Source organism: Rhinopithecus bieti, unplaced genomic scaffold (assembly GCF_001698545.2).
Source record: "Rhinopithecus bieti isolate Rb0 unplaced genomic scaffold, ASM169854v2 scaffold_5333, whole genome shotgun sequence".
Lineage (NCBI taxonomy): Eukaryota > Metazoa > Chordata > Mammalia > Primates > Cercopithecidae > Rhinopithecus > Rhinopithecus bieti.
In genome coordinates this window covers 825,390-845,795 of record NW_016804678.1, presented here as the reverse complement: position 1 = coordinate 845,795, position 20,406 = coordinate 825,390, and the positions used below count along the sequence as shown (strand labels likewise).

The 20,406-nt window shown below is 41.4% G+C and overlaps 1 protein-coding gene and 1 pseudogene across 6 annotated transcripts in view; one reads left to right on the top strand and one right to left on the bottom strand.

Moving 5' to 3' along the window:
- CHCHD6 (coiled-coil-helix-coiled-coil-helix domain containing 6) overlaps positions 1–20,406 on the bottom strand; it is a 242,208-nt gene that overhangs the window by 160,127 nt on the left and 61,675 nt on the right. The gene's annotated exons all lie outside the window — the stretch shown is intronic.
- On the top strand, positions 4,012–19,716 carry LOC108528184 (protein RCC2-like; annotated as a pseudogene).

The window sequence follows — 20,406 nt, the reverse complement described above, 5'->3', positions numbered from 1 at the left end:
AAGATTCAAACTTTTTCTGAAAGGATTACTGGAGAAAACACTCCAGCAAAATAGGAAATGAACCCAATTTAAAAAATAAGAAATAGAGATATAAAAATGGAATTACTTAATGGATACTGTAAACTTATACAAATAAATGTAAATATATATAAACATATATGTATGTATATACATATATCTATAAACTATACTTTTAAAAATCATAGTTTGGAACAAAAATATGGGGGCAAAACAAAATGCAAAGAACCATCACAGTCCTAGAGGAAAGGAGAAAAGTAAGATACAGAAAAAATACTTCCAGAAATAATGATTGAAAATTTCTCAAAGTTCATGAAAGAAAACCCTGTAGAGTCAAGAAGCTGAGCAAACCCCACATAGAATAAACCCAAAGAAATCTACTCCCAGACAAATAAATCATAATCAAATTTTTGAAGAATATAGACAAAGAAAATACCTTGAAAGTACAAGAGACGAATGACACGTTACCTATGGGAGAATGATGCAAATGACAGTGAATTTCTCAACAGAAACCATGGAGGCCAGAAGAAGGTGGCAGAATATTTTTCACAATCTGAAGGAAAGCAATTGTTAACCCAACAGTCTGTACCTGGTAAAAATATCTTTCAGGGATCAGAAAGAAAAGTAAAGACTTAGTGAAGGAAAATGAAAAGAATCTATCTGTTCCCAGGAGAACTGCTCTAATTGTTAAAAGAAGTTCTTCAGATAGAAACAAAAAAAATTTTAAAAAGGCAGAAAGGAAGGAAGGAGGGACAAATGAATGAACAAACTTAGAACACGTTTGGAATGAAGAAAGAACAATGGAAAGTGTAAATACAATACGCAATGCTTCTCTTGAGTTTTAAAAATTATGTTTGACATTTGAAAGCAACAAATTGTGTCACTGTCTGATGTGGTTCTCAATATATACATAGGTAATATTTAAGACAACCTCACATCATTATTGGGGGAGGGTAAAGGGATGTAATTGGTGGTAAGGTTTCTATATTCCACTTGGAGTGGTAAAATGTTGATACAGTAGACTGAGATAGGTAGGTATATCACGATCCATACAGTACTCACTAAAAAGCAAAGCAAAGAGAATATTTCAAAACACTTCTGATTAATTAAAACAAAATACTACAACATGTTCAAGTAACCCACAGGAAGACTGGAAAGGAGAAACAAAGGAATAAAAAACATTAGAAGCATACAGAAAACAAAAAGTAAAATGGCAAACTTGAATCCTAACATATCATTAATAACATTAAATATAAATGGTGTAAACATACCAATTAAGAGATTGTTATAATGGATTTTTTTTAAAAAGACCCAATTATACGCTAGCAAGCAAATTTATGTAGGTAGAATAAAGTATGAAAAAGATATACTATGTGAATACTAATGAAAAGAAAGCTGGATGGGCCATATTAATACCAGACAAAGAAGATTTTAAAGCCAAGAACATAACCAGAGAAAAAGTGAAACTTTACATAATGATAAAAGGATCAATTCCTTGCCAAAACATAACAATCTTAATGTGTATGCACCAAACAACAGAGCTCCAAAATACACAGAACAAATGTAATACAACTGAAGAGAGAAGTAGGCAAATCTACAATTATAGTTGAGGACTTCGACACAACTCTCAGAAATTGAGACAACCACTAGACAGAAAATTAACAAGAATACAGAAGAACTGAACAACCACTATAAAAAATTGAATCTGACATTTACAGAACACTTCACATAACAATAAACATTAGTTTCAAATATACATGAAGCATTCACCAAGACAGACCATTTCGTAGCTCATAAAATGAACATTAAAAATTCAAATTAATTGAAATTGTTAAAATGTTATCTGATCACAAAGTATTAAATTAAAAATCAGAAGAAAAATAAGAGAGCTCTCCAGAAACTGGAACATTAAACAATACAGTTCTAAACAAATCATGGGTCAAAGAGGAGGTCTCATTTCTCAAAGAAAAATGTAAAAGATGTATTTTAATAGTGAACTGAATGAAAATAAAATAATAAAACATCAAAAGTCTGTAGGCTGCATGGAGAAACTGGCACCGCTGTGCATGGCAGGTGGAAATATAAAATGGTGCAGTGCTACGGAAAACAGTTTGGTGTTTCCTCAAAAGGTTTAATATAGAACTACCATATAATGGATTTCTACGTATATATTCAACTGAAAGCAGGAACTTGAACAGATATTGGTACACCAACATTCACAACAGCATCATTCACAACAGCCAAAAGGTAGAAGCAACCCAAGTGTCCATCAACGGATGAATGGATAAACAAACTAGTATATATACACAATGGAATATTACTCAGCCTTCAAAAGGAAGGGAATTCTGATCTGTGTTATAACATGGATGAACCCTGAAAATGTTATACTTAGTGAAATAAGCCAAAGATGGACAAATACTATATAATTCTACTTATATGAAGTAACTAGAATATGCAAACTGATAGAAACAGAAAGTAGAGGCTGGCATGGTGGCTCACACCTATAATCCCAGCACTTTGGGAGGCCAAGGCGGGTGGATCACCTGCAGTCAGGAGTTAGAGACCAGCCTGGCCAACATGGTCTACTAAAAATACAGAAACTTAGCTGGGCATGGTGGCCTACACCTGTAATTCCAGCTACTTGGGAGGCTGAGGCAGGAGAATTGCTTGAACCCAGGAGGTGGAGGTTGCAGTGAGCCAAGATCGTGCCACTGCACTCCAGCCCAGGCAACAAGAGCAAAACTCTGTCTCAAAAAAAAAAAAAGAAAAGAAAAGAAACAGAAAGTGAAAGTTACCACGGGATGGGGGGAGGAAAAATGGGGACATTTATTATTTAATTGGGGACAGTTATTATTTAATGGATACAGAGTTTAGGATCATGAAAAAATCTGGAAATGCATAGTGATATGGCTGTAAAACATGGTGAGTGTACTTAATGCTAGTTAATTGTATACTTTAAAATGTTTAAGACGGTTTTTTATATTATGTAAATTTTACAAAGAAACAAAAAAAAACTATGAGCTGTAGCTAAAGCATAGCTTAGAGGGAAACGTACAGCATTAGTGACAAGCAGCTCCCAAAGATCCCCTTCTTTTATTCACACGATTGTGTTATGCCCTCCCTTGCCTATGGGAGCTAGAGTGACTGTCACATTTCTGAGAGCTAGAAGATAAAATGTTCATGTGTTTTAAGCCACCAACTGGTAATCTGTTACAGCAGTAATAGAAAACTAACACAGAGTAGTTTCCAACTAGGGTGATTTTTCTCCCCCGCCCCTACCCCCCATCAGGGTGATTTTGCTGCCTACAGGAGATTTGGAAACATCTGGAGATTGTTTTGGTTGGCACACCTAGAAGAGTGTTATTGGTTTCTAGTGAGTAGAGGCCAGGGATTCTGCTAAACTTTCTATAATGCAAAGGACAGTCACCACCCGCCAGCCACACAACAAAGAAGCATCCAACCCAAAATGTCAACAGAGCTGCGGCTGAGAAACTCTGTACTATGGCTGTGCAAGTTGTGCAAGATGACATTACTGGAGAAAAACTGGGTGAAGAAAACATGGGAATTAAACACCTTTGTAAATATGTAAGTATAATCACAAGAAGAATAGAAGAATACAGCTTCTAAACCACTGGAGGCAGGAAAAAAAATAAATACATAAAGTACTTTGAGAATCCTGGGAAAATACATAAGCTAAGGAAAAGGAATCAATAGAGAGGGGAAAATGAAAAATATAAGCAAAAGGAATGACAATTGATATATAAAGGTCCAAGAAAAACCTCTCAAAATCCAGTGAGGATCACAAGTACGAAAGGAAAATAGTGAGTGAAGAGACAGACACTAATGTGAAAGGGTGAAACTGGGGGAGGAGGGGTCGGATTATTTGGCCCCTTTTTTCTTCCATGAACTGAGAGGCAGTGGTATCTGCTGACACTGGGGGATGCCTGAACAGGGAAATGTGTGAAAAGTTTCTGTGAGAAAATTATATGGGGCATGAGTGAGGGTGGGACGGTGCTGCTGCTGAGCAGCACCGAGGCTGGGCAGTTCTGTGTGAAGTACACCAAGTAGTCTGCAAATTAGCACCAAAGCTTTCTCCAGCCACATTCCACAGTTTGGGGGCAAAAAGCAGCAGCAAGGCAGTGGGGGCAGATATTATGTATAATGAGTGCTAGCGGGAGGAGAGTGAAATCCACAATGACTGACAAGGGGGTCTGCCCTGGGTAGGAAGACAAAGGAAAGAGGAAGAGGCTGCTGGGCTGAGAGAACAGGGAAGTTTTCAGAATGCATTGAAAGGAAAGAGAAAGTTCAATAGGAAAGAGAGCAGGAAGAGCAAAGCAGTGGAACTATGGTCAGAGAGAACTTTTGTTGTTCAAGATGTTGTTAGAAGCCTGGGTTTCTTATGGAGAATAAAGATGGGCACCACTGGGGAACAGAAAACCAAGAGGCAGTGGGGGGTGTGAAATAGATTCCTGCCCATCCTATTTGTGGCAAGCACATCCACTAACTATCACAGAAAGCTACCTGCAGGCAGCTGTCAAGAGTTCTCCATGTACAAGGCATAGTGTCTCCCAGGACAGGTCAATAGAAAAATGAGTGCGGCAGGGATATAAAAAAAGGTTCAAACAGATTCTCCCCTATTCACATTAAGAGTGCCCTCTTAACCCTCCCCCAAAAGTATTGAATTACTTATCTCTTTCTGATCCAAGTTCCTTAACAAGGACAATCTCATGAATTTAATCCCAGTGTTTACCAGGCCCCCCTGCCACCACATAAAATGGCAGGCCTGCATGCCTGATCATGGCCCCAAGCTGCTGCACCTCTCATGCAGTCCTCTACCTTACAGATCACAGCTGCTGATCAAAAAGGCCTCTGAGGCTCCAAAACAAGTAGCCTCACTAATGGAAAAACATCTCAAAACCTAAAGTTGATGCTATGTAAATGGGATTGTTTTCTTAATTTCTTTTTCAGGTAGGTCATTATTAGTATATAGAAATGCAATTGATATTTCCATGTTGATATTGTTTCCTGCAACTTTACACTTCTAACAGTTTTTTCATGAAGTTTTTAGGAACTTCTATATATAAGACCACTTCATTTGCAAACAGAGACAATTAACTTCTTCTTTTCTGATTTGGATGCTTTCTATTTCATTTTCTTGCCTAACTGCTCTGGCTAGAACTTTGAGTCCTATATTGAATAGAAGTGGCAAGAGTGGGCACCCTTGTTTCTGATCTTACAGAAAAAGCTTTCAGTCTTTCACCATTCAGTATAACATTAGCTGTGGGCTTGTCATACGTAGCCTTTGTATACTAAGGAACATTTCTTCTATACTGAAAGCTGACAATTTTTATCATGAAAGGATGTTGAATTTTGTCAAATGCTTTCCGCAGCTATTGACATGATCATATGACATTATGCTAGGTGAAATAAGCATATTTCAGAAAGACAAATACTACATGATCTCACTTACATGTAGAACTTAGAGAAACAAAGCGTGGTTGCCAAAGGTTATGGGGTAGGGGAGAGGTACGTCAAAGAGTACAAACTTTCACACATAAGATGAATTTAGTTCTGGATATCTAATGTATAGAATGGTGACTATAGTTAATAATCAATGGGGAAATGACTCCCTATTCAATAAATGGTACTGGACTAACTGACCAGCCATATGCAGAAGATTGATACTGAACCCCTACCTTACACCATATACAAAAATCATCTGCCTGCTCAGCATCCATTCCCCCTTCTGGTAATAGCCTGTTGATTATGTGTGTTTTGGGGGTGGAGGGAGGAATGACTGTTCCCTCCCACAATGTGTGCATTCCTGATTCCTGGCAAGACAGTCAAAGTGCTCCACCGGCCACTGCCAAGGGTGTGACTTGCTCAGGAATTTGAAGCAATCAAGCGTGAAATGGCAGACTGGAAATGCTGGAGCTGATTCATTCTAGAGTGGTGCCTGCAGGGAGGACCTGCCTACTGGTGCCCCCACCCTGGACCCTGGGTCTAGCTCTCTTCTTCTAAGGCCTGCTTCTTCAACTTTCCCTTTGCTTCTGTGAGCTTCCCTGCATCCTTGTAGTAAATTCACATTATTTTGCTTGAGTTAGGCAGAGCAGGCTTTCGTTGAAGAAATTTAATGAAAGGCAGCATTGGATTGGAAACAGAAACGGCTAGCCTCCCTTTCTCTAGAGCATATGACATCGCTCTGGGCCTTACTCACCATCAATGAAATGTCATGTCAGACAGCTCGCAGTCAGAGGCCAGAACAGGCGCTAAAACCAACAGGGAAGTGGGCAACATCCAAAGAGTAGGAGAGACAGAAGGGCCTGGCACTGTAGAAATGCAAGAGTAAGAATACAGCACAACAAACAGGCAGCCCCTTCATTATTCAATTACTCACTCTGTAAATCGAGAATTAATGTTCACAGGTTCTGGTGAGTGACATAATTACAATTTAAAAAGGGCAATTAATCATTGGCTTGTTGTTCACTGCCTTGCTGGGAGCCGTTTGCTTCACAAACACCAGTAAAGCCACAAAAGTATTAAACACACGAATGACTACCACCACCAAATTCCAGCCTCCTTTTCCCTCTCCCCACTCGCCAACTCCTCTGACTGGGCTCAGCCACAGATCTTACATCTGTTTCTCATTTCTCCTGTGACACTCCCAGACCCTCCCCTAATCTCCACCCTCCAAGCAGAGGCTTTTCCCCTTCACTGCTGGTAAAGACAAGGGCTTCCTAATACTGTTTGCTGCAAGAAAAGAAAAAGACTTTGGGCCTCTGGATCTCAGCTCCAAGAGGCTAAAAAAGAGAGTGGGAAAATGAAGTTGAGAGAGACAAGGGTAAAGAAGGAGGGAAGAGCAAGAATGAAAGGCAGATGGATGAAATGAGTTGGGTACGGGGAGAATGCAGGCCTCACAGCATGGGCACAGGACACTGACATCTGGCTCTGAAAGCAGGTCTGCCAGCAGCATCTTCTCCAGATCAGCATCTTTCTACAGACTCAAGGCAGCCCTTGCTCCAGTCCTGATCCCTTGGCTGATGCCCAGCTGCTTAACTGGACTCCAAAACCACACACAAGGCAGGAGGCTAGCAGATGCATCTCTGTCTTCTAACAAGCAGATTGCAACTAAGTGTTCTCCTAGAGGATGCACTTCCAGGGGAAAATCCCTTAAAGAAAAAACTTCAGGGATCTAGTTCTACTTCATGAAACCAGGCAAGAATGAACATTGTCACTTCAATGCTACCACTGCCTCAGGCCAAATCAGAGTGTTACTGCTTCTAGCTCTTGTGCTAGAAATGGCCCTGCTGGTCTGAGACCTACAGAGGTCTCATGCATATATGTCTGTCTTGGCCTCTTCCACTGTCTTGACTGTAAAGATCCTGGGGTACACACTGTTCACTGGCCCCCTAGCAGCCGCTCCCCTCTAAAGCTGCTACCTTCCTTCATGCAAATGAAGCCATAGTTTTGTAGGCATTTACTTCATGCCTCTGATCTCAGGAAAGGTAGGCTCTTCTGGCAGCCTCAGGGGAAGTTGTCCCCAATCTAGTGCAACCACGGTAATCCTACTCTCCTTTACGGTGGTGGGTCTGAGATGGTCACAGGTCTCAGCTCTAGCCAATGAGACATGTGCAGAAGTGGCTGGAGAAGTGTCTTTCCTGCTTGAGGTGCTGATGTGAGGACTGGATGCCTTGTGACCACGAGGGAAAAGGCCACAGAACTGTGGGGAAGCCACCATCTGCTCAGACACAGGTGGACTAGTGCGAATGTAAAGCGGTGCAGGCAGCCACTTTGGAAAACAGTACAAACATTCCTCAGAAAGTTAAACAGTTACTATTTGATTCAACCATTCCACTACAAAGTATATAACCAACAGAAATAAAAACATGTCCACAGAAAAACTCGTAGACAAATGTTTACAGCAGCACTATTCATAGTAGCTAAAAAAGTGGGAACAGCCCAAATATCCATCAAATGGTTAACAGATATATAAAATGTGATACAGCCATACAATGGAATATTGGCAATAGAAGGAAATGAAGTACTAATACATGCTACAGCATAGATGAATCTTGAACACATTATGCTACACGAGAAGCTAGTCACAAAGACCACATATTCTATGATTCCATTTATATGGCATGTTCAGTACATGCAAAAATCCATAGAGACAAAGTTGATTAGATGTTGCCTGGGACTAAGGGTTGTGGAAAATAGGGAGTTACTGCTAATCGGTAGAGAGTTTCTTTTGGGAGTGACAAAACTGTTCTAAAATTGATTGTGGTGATGGTTGCACAACTCTATGAATATACTTAAAATAACTGAGTTAGATACTTTGAATGGGATAATTATATGGTAAGTGAATTATATCTTAATACAGCTGTTAAAATAAAACCAGTTTTCTTTAAGTTTTGAAAATGGAGAACAATTGCCATTCCTCTCAATGAGCAAATGCCTTGGAAAGGAGCTCATCGTGCCTGCTGCCACCTATGCCAATGCAGGCTGAGCCCCAGAGTGGGAAGTATGCAGTGTGGCAGCGCTTTCTAAGCAGAAGAAGTGCCTCCTGCAGTCTGCCTCATTTCTATGTGTCTCCTAGAGGGTATCCTGTTACACTTAACAAGCTCATCCAGTGTTGAAGATTAGGATTTTTCCTGTAACATGGCTCCAAAACACAAGCGACTACTTCATGTGGTTCTGATTTGGTGCTGAAATAACTATTGATTTGGTAACTAATGATCTGGGGCTGATCTGATGCTGAAAGAGTGATTTGCCTAATGTAGAAGAAAAAACTGAGTGTACTGAACTGCAAACCCAAACCTAACCAGTCTTCCTAAAATGTACGCCTGGGTAGTTTTGACTGTGTATGATTTCTACCTTACAAGCTGATTTGAAGTCTGAATAACTTGGAAAAGGCAAATCCATTAAATAAAAACATAGAAAACCAGGTAAAATAAGTATCAAAAAGAAATGCTATGGGTTTCAAGGGAGGGGAGAAGAAATGACAGCTGACTGGCAGAGTAGCATGGGACGAGAATGGCTGGTATGGCAGGTGAAGTCTGAGCCAGACACAGAAGGTGGAACAGACTGAGACAGGTGGGCTGGCTCAAAGGCATGGAGAGGCAGGGAGGCAACGGTGAAGACGAAGACCGTCAAACTAGAGGCCAGACTTTCACCCACAGCTCTGGCGCTCTCTAGCAGTGTGGCCTAGGGCAAGTCACTTTGCCTCTTTGTGCCCCAGTTTCCTATAAAGTGGGAATAACACCATATTTAATTGAATCTAAGACACCATCGATTATAACATGAACCATTATTCCATTACCACTAAGAAAAAAAATGATGTTATGTCACTGGTTATAAAATGTATCCCTAACTCAAAGATGTTACAATAAGAAAAAAATTCACCTCAGAATTGAATATGGTAACAACTACTCAGAGCTGATATGAGAATTAAGTGATTCTATGTAAAGTAAATATGATTGCTGTTGTTGCTATCAATATTTGACAAATATTTGTTGAGCAACTACTAAGTGACCTCAAGGTCCTATGCATAAGATAAATATGATCCCAATCCTTAGGAATTCAGAATCAATTCAAACAGGACAAACAAACAGGGAAGTCAGAAGAGGAATGTGTGCAGGAGCGGTCACCGATGGTGGTCTCTAGCTTGACTGGAATAGAACTGAAGCCTCACTTTACTAAGCTGAGAGAATGCGAGGCGGATTAGGATCTAAAGTAAAGAGAGCATCAGACATAATCAGAACTACTCTTGAAAAACCCTGTCTCCCCTGTGAAGTACATGTATACAACTTCATATCCAATTCTGTATGATACTACAAAGGTAGTGACATAGAGTACCCGGGATAGCATCCGTATGCAAAATATAATTTAGGAGCCATGTTGTACCAAAAACAATGTTCACACTAAAACGCACTGTAGCAAGATGTTCAAACTATTAAAGGAGAAACTATTAAAGAAGACCCAAGACAACCAGAGGCACAGCCAATTCATGTTTCCCACTCCACATTCACCCCAAGGCAACACCTCCTAAGGGAATGGTAGCTGAGCTGATCATCATGTTCTTGCACTTCAGATCCCAGCTCACCTTCCACATTGGTCTTCCACACTGCGGGGCCTGGCTGGCACTCGGCAAATCCCACTCCCGCTTGGCCATGTGGCTTCATGAGGGTCTCAGGAAAGCCACAGGAAATCTGCACCTGTGCCCTGTCTGCTTCCTCTCCCTTCTTGTTCTGAGGAACACCACCCCAGCAGGGCTCCTTTACCAGATCAGTTCTGCCCTGGAGCAGCCGCTGATTCCAGCCTGCAGTTTTTCCAAAATCCGCAGAAGCAACTTCATCATATCCCACCCTTGAAGATAAAAGCCCCAGCCAAGAGGTGCCCCTCCATGAAGCTCTGAGTTACATGGGGACTTTCCTTAACCTCTAGAGTTTTAGTAACTGCAACATCTTCCCTTTGATTCTTCAGCCCTACAACTGGTGGTAGCTGCTTCTTGTGGTTGCTACCTCCATAATACTTTAATGTTCCCTTTTTACCCTTTCAATAACCTAGTTAACAACCTTGTACCTAGTTACTGACTTGATATGAAATTCTCTGCTCCAATAATTGCTGTAGTTTCTCCTGGTTGGGCCTTAACTGATACAGCAACGTATTACTCCTCACTTTCTATTTTAAATTCTCTCTCTCTCGGGACATGAAGAGGCAATTCACAAGAGAGGGAAAAATCAGGCCCATAAATATACGAAAAATATTCAATCTCTACTTGAAACCAAAGAAACAAAAATTAATACCACTGACACACATTTCTGCCTGTCAGATCAACAAGATGGAAAAGGACGCTAGCACTCAGTGTTGGCCACAGGCACTCTCAGACACTGCTGGTGGGAACATAAACTGGTATTACTGTCTTATGGAGGAAAATGTGATGATAATGTGAACCAAATCTTTAAAATTTAAGTCAAAAAATAAGACACTGCAAGAGTAGATTCACTTCTTATTGCCTCTGCAAATACAGCTAAAAACCCTGGACATTACATACACAAAGCAGATATAAAAAGGTTCTGAAAAGTGGATAGAAGAAGGCAGTGTGGCTAGGGGTCTCGGGACCCAGAACGACACGGCAGTGGGTTCCCTGAGTTTTCTTCTTGTCTCATTATCTCAGACTGGGTGCTGGAGGAGATGCCAATAGGAATAAACCAGGAAAGCCCCCCCCCCCCCACCGCCCAGAAAAGCCAGCTCTTTCTAGCCAAAGGACCAGGAAAGCAGCAGCTTAGCAAGACAAGCAACTTTTAGACAGTAAAATGTTTAGATAATAACTACACTGCTCCAGCCTAACACCACAGAAATAGCTGCACTGCCACCCCCACCAGCAAAGGCCAACTGGAGACCCTGGACTTCCACCTTCACAAAACAAGATGCCTCAACCCACCTTCCTTGCCACGGTGTCAGAGAAGAGTGAGGTGGGTGGATTTCTGACTACCACCGAAGTGTGGTGAGGCCTTCCCTGTTGGTGGAGATCACTTGGGGAGCAGTAAGCAGGTACCCTTCCCCATCCCAGCCAGGGTGGCACCAAAGAGAGGCCTAGTGGGGAGCACGAAGTCCTGGTTCCAGGAATTTACAAGTAATAAATTGACACAGAACTACACATATACATTGTACCAATGTCAATTTTGTGGTTTTGATATTGTATGATATTTACACAAGATTTAACCTCTGAGGGAAATATAATGAAGGATACATGGGCTCTCTCTCTACTATCCTTACAACTTCCTGTAAATCTGTAATTTACAAATAAAAAAAGTTTTAAAAAAGCCTTTGCAAAGGGGCATAAGAGAACTCTTTGGGAAGAGGAACATGCTCTGTATCTTGACTAAGGTGGTTATTATATGGTTGTGACATGTTACACTCAGCAAAGTCACCAACCTGAGCACTCAGGGTGTGAATTTTATTGTCTATACATTATACCTCAATAAGTCATATTTTAAAATATGCTGTTAAAATATCTGAATCATATCAGTATGAACAAAATAAACAGGAAATAAAACTCTTAAATAGAATGCCAACTAATAAGTATAGAAGACATTGCAGAAATATAAAATCATCATTTTACAACCACTAGCATAGTGATTCATATAAAAATCATCAAAGCAGGGAAAAATGGTGGGACAGGCAATTCCAAGCCCTCATCCTTCCACAGAAACATACAAAAAACATGCAGAGGCCGGGCACAGTGGCTCACGCCTATAATCCCAGCCCTTTGGGAGGCCGAGGCAGGAGGATTGCCTGAGCTCAGGTGTTCACGACCAGCCTGGGCAACACAGTGAAACCCCATCTCTACTAAAATACAAAAAACAGCCGGGCATGACAGTATGTGCCTGTAATCCCAGCTACTTGGGAGGCTGAGGCAGGAGAATTGCTTGAACCTGGGAGGCAGAGGTTGCAGTGAGCCAAGATCGCACCACTGCACTCCGCCTGGGGGACTCTGAGACTCTGTCTCAAAAAAAAACACAGAAACTGTCAGAACCAACTTTCTCAAAGCTCTGAAAATAGTCTAAAGTTTAAAACAAGCAAGTGAATGCTGAATAAAGAAAAAGGCCACTTGAAAACAGAAGGAAAACTGTCTGGTGTTTTTACTTGCCTTTGCCCTATCCCTGTCATGGCTCAGTTGCAGCCACATTCCCAATGTGAGACTCTGGTCCTTGGTTCCAGAGGGAGCAGGGCATGTCTTATTCGTAAATTATTGTGTGCATCTGTTCTAACGTGTCTGACGGTTGCCTGTAGGACTAATGCAAAGTACTTCTCCCTTTCACCTAACTCAGAACTAAGGCTGGAAAAGGGCAGGTGTTACTTGAAAATGCTGCAGGGAGAAAACACCTGCAAGACATTACACAAGAAGACCATCCCCAAGACATATAATCATCAGATTCTCCAAGGTCAAAATGTTAAAGGCAGTTAGAGAGAAAGGGCAGGTCACCTACAAAGGGAACCCCATCAGGCTAGCAGCAGATCTTTCAACAGAAACCCTGCAAGCCAGAAGAGATTGGGGCCCTATATTCAGCATTCTTTAAGAAAAAAAAAAAAAGTCTAACCAAGAATTTCATATCCAGCCAAACTAAGCTTCATAAGTAAAGGAGAAATGAGATCCATTTCCAACAAGCAAATGCTGAGGGAATTCATTACCACCAGAACTGCCTTACCAGAGGTTCTGAAAGGAGCACCAAATATTGAAAGAAAAGACTTACTGGCCACTACAAAAACATACTAAAGAACATAGACCAGTGACACTATGAAGCAACCACACAAACAAATCTGAATAAACAGCTAATAACATCACAAGTTCAAATTTGCACATATCGATACTAACCTTGAACGTAATTGGGCTAAATACCCCATTAAAAGGCACAGAGTGGTAAGCTGGATAAAGAGAACCCAATGGTATTCAAGAGACCCATCTCACATGCAATGACATCCACAGGCTCAAAATAAAGGAATACAGAAAAATCTACCAAGCAAATGGAAAACAAAAAGTAGCAGGAGTTGTAATCCTAATCTAAGAGAAAACGGACTTTAACTCAACAAGATAAAAAAGATAAAGGGTGTTACACAATGGTAAAGAGTTCAATTTAACAAGAAGACCTAACTATCCTAAATGTATATATACCCAACACAGGAGCACCCAAATTCATAAAGGAAGTTCTTAAAGACCTATGATCAACACCTGTAATCCCAGCACTTTGGGAGGCCGAGGCAGGCGGATCACGAGGTCAGGAGATTGAGACTATCCTGGCTAACATAGTGAAACTCCATCTCGACTAAAAATACAAAAAATTAGCCAGGCGTGGTTGTGGGCACCTGTAGTCCCAGCTACTTGGGAGGCTAAGGCAGGAGAATGGCATGAACCCAGGAGGCGGAGCTTGCAGTGAGCCGAGATTGCGCCACTACACTCTAGCCTGGGCAACAGAGTAAGACTCTACCTCAAAAAAACAAAAAACGAAAAACCTATGATGAGACTAACATTCCCACATAATAATAGTGGTAGATTTCAACACCCTACTGACAGTATTAGAGAGACCACTGAGGCAGACAATTAACAAAGACACTTAAGACCTGGACTCAACACTTGACCAAATGGACCTAATATACATCTACAGAACTCTCCACCCAAAAACAACTTCCTATTGCCATATGGCACCTACGGAATGACTTTTGGGTTAGTAATGAAATTAAGGAAGAAAACAAGAAATTATTTGAAACTAATGAGAACAAAGATACAACATACCAGAATCTGTCAGGACATAGCTAACGCAGTGTTAAGAAGGTGGTTTATAGCACTAGACGCCCACATCAAAAACTTAGAAAGAGCCCCAATTAACAACCTAAATCAAAACTAGAAGAACTAGAGAAGCAAGAGCAAAACAGCCCCAAAGCTAGAAGACATGAAATAACCAAAATCAGAGCTGAATTGAAAGAAATTGAGACATTAAAAACCATATAAAAAATCAACAAACCCAGGAGCTGGTTATTTGAAAAAATTAATAAGACAGACAACTAGCTAGACTAATAAAGAAAATAAGAGAGGAGAACCCCCCTTTAGGGGGCCAGGTGCGGTGGCTCATGCCTGTAAGCCCAGCACTTTGGGAGGCTGAGATGGGTGGATCACGAAGCCAGGAGATCAACACCATCCTGGTCAACATGGTGAAACCCTGTCTCTACTAAAATATGAAAAATTAGCGGGGTGTGGTGGTATGTGCCTGTAGTCCCAGCTACTCAGGAGGCTGAGGCAGGGGAATCGCTTGAACCTGGGAGGCAGAGGTTGCAGTGAGCCGAGACCATGCCACTGCACTCCAGTCTGGCGACAGAGCGAGACTCCATCTCAAAAAAAAAGAAATGACAAAGGGTACATTACCACTGACCCCAGAGAAATATAAAAAACCATCAGAGACTACTACAAACAATTCTATGCAAAGAAACTAGAAAATCTAGAAGAGGTGGATAAATTCCTGGACACATACAACCTCCCAGGACTAAACCAGAAAGAAATTAAATTCCTGAACAGACCAATAACAAGTTCCAAAATTGAGTTAGTAATAAAAACCCTACCAACCAAAAAAAGTGCAAGACCAAATGGATTCACAGCTGAATTCTACCAGATTTATAAAGAAGAAGAGTTGGTGCCATTCCTACCGAAACTATTTCAAAAAATTGAGGAGGAGGGACTTCTCCACAACTCATTCAATGAGGTCAGCATCATCTTGATACCAAAAAGCTGGCAGAGACACAACAAAAAGAGAAAGCTTCAGCCCAATATCCTTGATAAACACAGATGCAAAAATCCTAAACAAAATACTAGCAAACCAAATCCAGTAGCACATAAAAAAGCTAATCCATCATGATCAAGCAGGCTTTATCCCTGGGATGCAAGGTTGGTTCAACATATGCATATCAATAAATGTGATTCAACCCATTCACTGAACTAAAAACAAAACCACATGACCATCTCAATAGATGCAGAAAAGGATTCCCATAAAATTCAACATTCCTTCATGTTAAAAACCCTCAATAACTTAGGCATTGAAGGAATATACTTGAAAATAAGAGCTATCTATGACAAATCCACATCCAACATCATATTGTATGGGCAAAAGTTGGAAGCATTCCCCTTGAAAACCAGCACAAGACAAGAATGTCCTTTCTGACCACTTCTATTCAACATATTATTGGAAATCCTGGCCAGAGCAAGCAGGCAAAACAAAGAATAAACAGCATCCAAACAGGAAAAGAGGAAGTCAAATTATCCCTATTTGCAGACAACATGATTCTACATCTAGTCTCTCCCCAAAGCTCCCTGATCTGATAAACAACTTCAGGAAAGTTTCAGGATACAAAAACAACACACAAAAATCAGCATTACTGATTGGTTACTATACACCAACAACATCCAAGCCAAGAGCCAAATCAAGAGCACAACACCATTCACAATAGCCACAAAAAGAATAAAATACCTAGGAATACACGTAACCAAGGAGGTAAAAAAATCTCTACAATGAGAATTACAAAACATGGCTCAAAGAAATCAGAGATGACACAAACAAATGGAAAAACATTCTATGCTCATGGATACAAAAAACTAATATCATTAAAATGGCCACACTACCCAAAGCAATTTACGGATTCAATGCTATTCCTATCAAATTACCAATGACATTCTTCACAGAATTAGGAAAAACTATTTTAAAATTCATATTGAATTCATATTCAAAAAAGAGCTCGGGCTAGGTGTGGTGGCTCGTGCCTGTAATCCCACCACTTTGGGAGGCCGAGGTGGGTGGATCACTTGAGGTCAGGAGTTCAGGACTAGCCTGGCCAACATGGCAAAACCCCATCTCTACCAAAAGTACAAAAATAATTAGCCAGGCGTGGTGGTGCAGGCTGGTAATCCCAGCTACTCAGGAGACTGAGGCAGAAGAATCGTTTGAACTGGGAGGCAGAGGTTGTAGTGAGTTGAGATTGCACCACTGCACTCCAGCCTGGGCAACAGAGTGAGACTTCATCTCAAAAAAAGGAAAGAACAAAAGAGCCCAAATAGCCAAGGCAATCCTAAGCAAAAAGGACAAAGCGGGAGACATCACGTTACCCAACTTCAAACTATACTACAGGGCTACAGTAACCAAAATGGCAGAGTATTGGTACAAAAACAGACACACAGATCAATGGAACAGAACAGAGAACCCAGAAGTAATGCCGCATACCTACGAATCATCTAATTTTTGACGAAACCAGAAATGAGGAAAAGACTCCCTATTCAATAAATGGTGCTGTGATAACTGGTTAGCTATATGCAGAAGAGTGATACTGAACCCCTACCTTACACAACATACAAAATCAACTCAAGATGGATTAAATATTTAAATGTAAAACCCAGAACTATAAAACACTGGAAGATAACTTAGGAGATACCATTCTGAACATAGGACCTGGCAAATATTTCACAACAAAGACACCAAAAGCAATTGCAACAAAAACAAAAATTGGCAAATGGGATCTAATTAAACTAAAGAACTTCTGCAGAGCAAATGAAACTATCAACAGAGTAAACATGCAACCTACAAAATGGGAGAAAATATTTGCAAACTATACATCTGACAGAGGTCTAATACCTAGAATCTATAAGAAACTTAAGCAAATTAATAAGCAAAAAATAACCCCATTAAGAAGCGGGCAAAGGACATACATGCAGCCAAAGAGCATATGAAAAAATGCTCAACATCACTAACCATTAGAGAAATGCAAACCAAAATCAAAATGAGATGCCTGCCATCTTACACCAGTCAGAATATTATTAAAAAGTCAAAAAATAATAGATGTTGGCGAGGTTGTGGAGCAAAGGGAATGCTTATAGACACTGCTGTGGGAATGTAAATTACTTCAGCCTCTGTGGAAAACAATATGGCGAGATTCCCCAAAGAACTTAAAATTGAACTATCATTCAATCCAGCAATCTCATTATTGGGTATATATCCAAAGGAATATAAATTGTTCTGCCATAAAGATACACGCATGCATATTGTATTAGTCCGTTCTTGCACTGCTATAAAGAAATACCTGAGACTGGGTAGTTTATAAAGAAAAATGGTTTAACTGGCTCCAGTTCTGTTGTACAGGATGAACAGGTACACAGGAAGAACAAGTTCTTCCTGTGCATGGCTGTACAGGAAGCATAGTGGCTTCTGCTTCTGCAGAGACCTCAGGAAATTTCCAATCATGGTGTAAGGCAAAGGGGGAACAGCTGTCTTAGAAGGCAGAAGCAGGAGCGAGAGAGAGAGAGAGAGAGAGGTTAGGGGAGGTGCTACACACTTTTAAATAAACAGATTTCATAAAAACTCACTCATTATCACACAAACAGCACCAAGGGGATGGTGCTAAACCATTCATGAGAAATCCATCCCCATGATCCAATCACTGCCCACTAGGCCCCACCTCCAAACACTGGGGATTACGAGTCAACATGAGATTTGGGCGGGGACACAGACCCAAACCATATCACATATGTTCACTGCAGCACTATTCACAATAGGAAAGACATGGAATCAACCTAAATACTCATCAATGGTACACTAGATAAACAAAATGTGGTACATGTACACCATGGAATACTGTGCAGACATAATAAAGAATGAGGTCATGTCCTTTGTGGCAACATAGAGGTGGAGGCCATTATCCTAAGCAAACTAACACAGTAACAGTAAACCAAAGGTTGCATGTTCTCACTTATAAGTGGGAGCTAAACAATGAAAACACTTGGATACTAAGAGGGGAACAAGAGACTCTGGGGCCTACTTGAGGGTGGAAGGTAGGAAGAGGGAGAGAATCAGAAAAAACACCCATTGAGTACTAGGCTTATTATCTGGGTGCTGAAATTATTAGTACACCAAACCCCTGTGACATACATAATAATACATTGTGACATACATACATAATAAACCTGCGCATGCACCCCTGAACCTAAATGTTGAAAATAAATAGAAATAAAAAATAGAAAATGCTTTGGGTAAACTAACAACACACAGGTGCCTGGTGGCAAAATCATGGTCGGAACAGAAAAGAGAGCACCTAACAAGCATGGGAGGAAAAGTCAGGAAAGATTCTTTGGAAATCGAGGAATGAGAAAGGGCAGCTGGGACATGGTGACACCAAGAGAGTAGAATCTCCCAGACTCATCAGGGTCTCAGCTACAAAGTGATCGTGTCTGCAGCATATGGGCGGAACCACACCTTGGCCTTGATGGAAATGGGCTCCGTGTTTGCGTTTGGGGAGAATAAGATGGGGCAGCTGGGCCTTGGCAACCAGACAGACGCCGTCCCCAGCCCCGCACAGATAATGTACAATGGCCAGCCAATTACCAAAATGGCCGTGGGGCTGAATTCAGTATGATAATGGACTGCAAAGGAAACCTCTATTCCTTTGGGTGCCATGAATATGGTCAGCTGGGACACAACTTGGATGGGAAGTTCATCGCCTGGGCACAGCAGATAGAGTACAACTACAGACTCGTTCCGCGGTGAGTGGCCATCTTCATCGAGACAGATCCTGCTTGTACCAAATGTAGTTGTGTGAAACGTAGCCTGTGGCACTAACCACACGCTGTTCCTGGACTCCCAGAAGTGAGTCTTCTCCTGGGGCTTTGGTAGCTATGGCTGGCTGGGCCATGCAGAACAGAAGGATGAGATGGTCCTCCACCTGGTGAAGCTGTTTGACTTCCCTGGGCATGGGGCATCCCAGATCTATGCTGGTTACACCTGGTCCTTTGCCGTCAGTGAAGTGGGTGGTCTGTTTTTCTGGGAGGCCACCAACACCTCCCGTGAATCTACCACGTACCCAAAAGCAGTGCAGGACCTCTGTGGCTACAGAATCCAGAGCCTGACTTATAGGAAGAACAGCATCATTGTGGCCACCAACGCGAGAGCACCATCAGCTGGGGTCCATCACCGACCTTCGGGGAACTGGGCTATGGGGACCATAAGCCCAAGTCTTGCACTGCAGCCCAACAGGTGAAGATTCTGGATGGCGTCTTCTCAGAGAAGGTCACCATGGGCTACTCACACTCCTTGGTGATAGCAAGAGACAAAAGTGAGACCAAGAAAGAGAAGATCAAGAAACCCAGAATACAACTGCCGAACCCTCTGAGGCTCCCCGAGACTCCTCTGAGTCTACACCTCTCGTGGCAGCTGTCATTTCCATGTTCACTGGGATGGGAAGTCAAACGAGGAATTTAAAAAAGCAAAAGTTGACCGAAGGTGCATTTTTGTTTAGACTCCATGAGGTTCCGTTTTACAAGTGATCCAACGTTTACCTTTTTTTCGTACGCCTTCCAAAGTATGTTTTTCCCCCCTTAATGTAGAATTAAAATACTTGCTCATAGTTGACTTACCTTTCCTACAAAAGAGGCAGAAACTTTGAGCAATCTAGGTTTTTTTTAAGTTTTTTCTTTCTTCCTCTCCTGAAAACACTCCCAAAACACCCCTTTCCAGTTATAATTAGCATCGTGATCCAAGCGGATGCTACATAGAAGAGGAATCGCCATTTAATCAGAAAAATGTCCCTTACAGGAACCAGCAGCAGACAGGCAAAGTCTCCAGCCTGCCTCCATCCGAAATCATGCTCGCGTGCTTCAGAAGCTTCCGGGTCCTCCTTTCCTGCTTTTTCCTGCAGACTGGCCTAAACCGATGTCGTTCTGTTTCTCCCCTTGGCTGCCTGTAATCTGCTGTGTCCCCCCTGGACGGGGACTCAGGGTCTGTGTTTAGCCATTTATATCTACTCTAGCTGTTAAAGAAGTCCAAATGAAAATCAGGTGATGGTGGAACCATGGGGACTTGG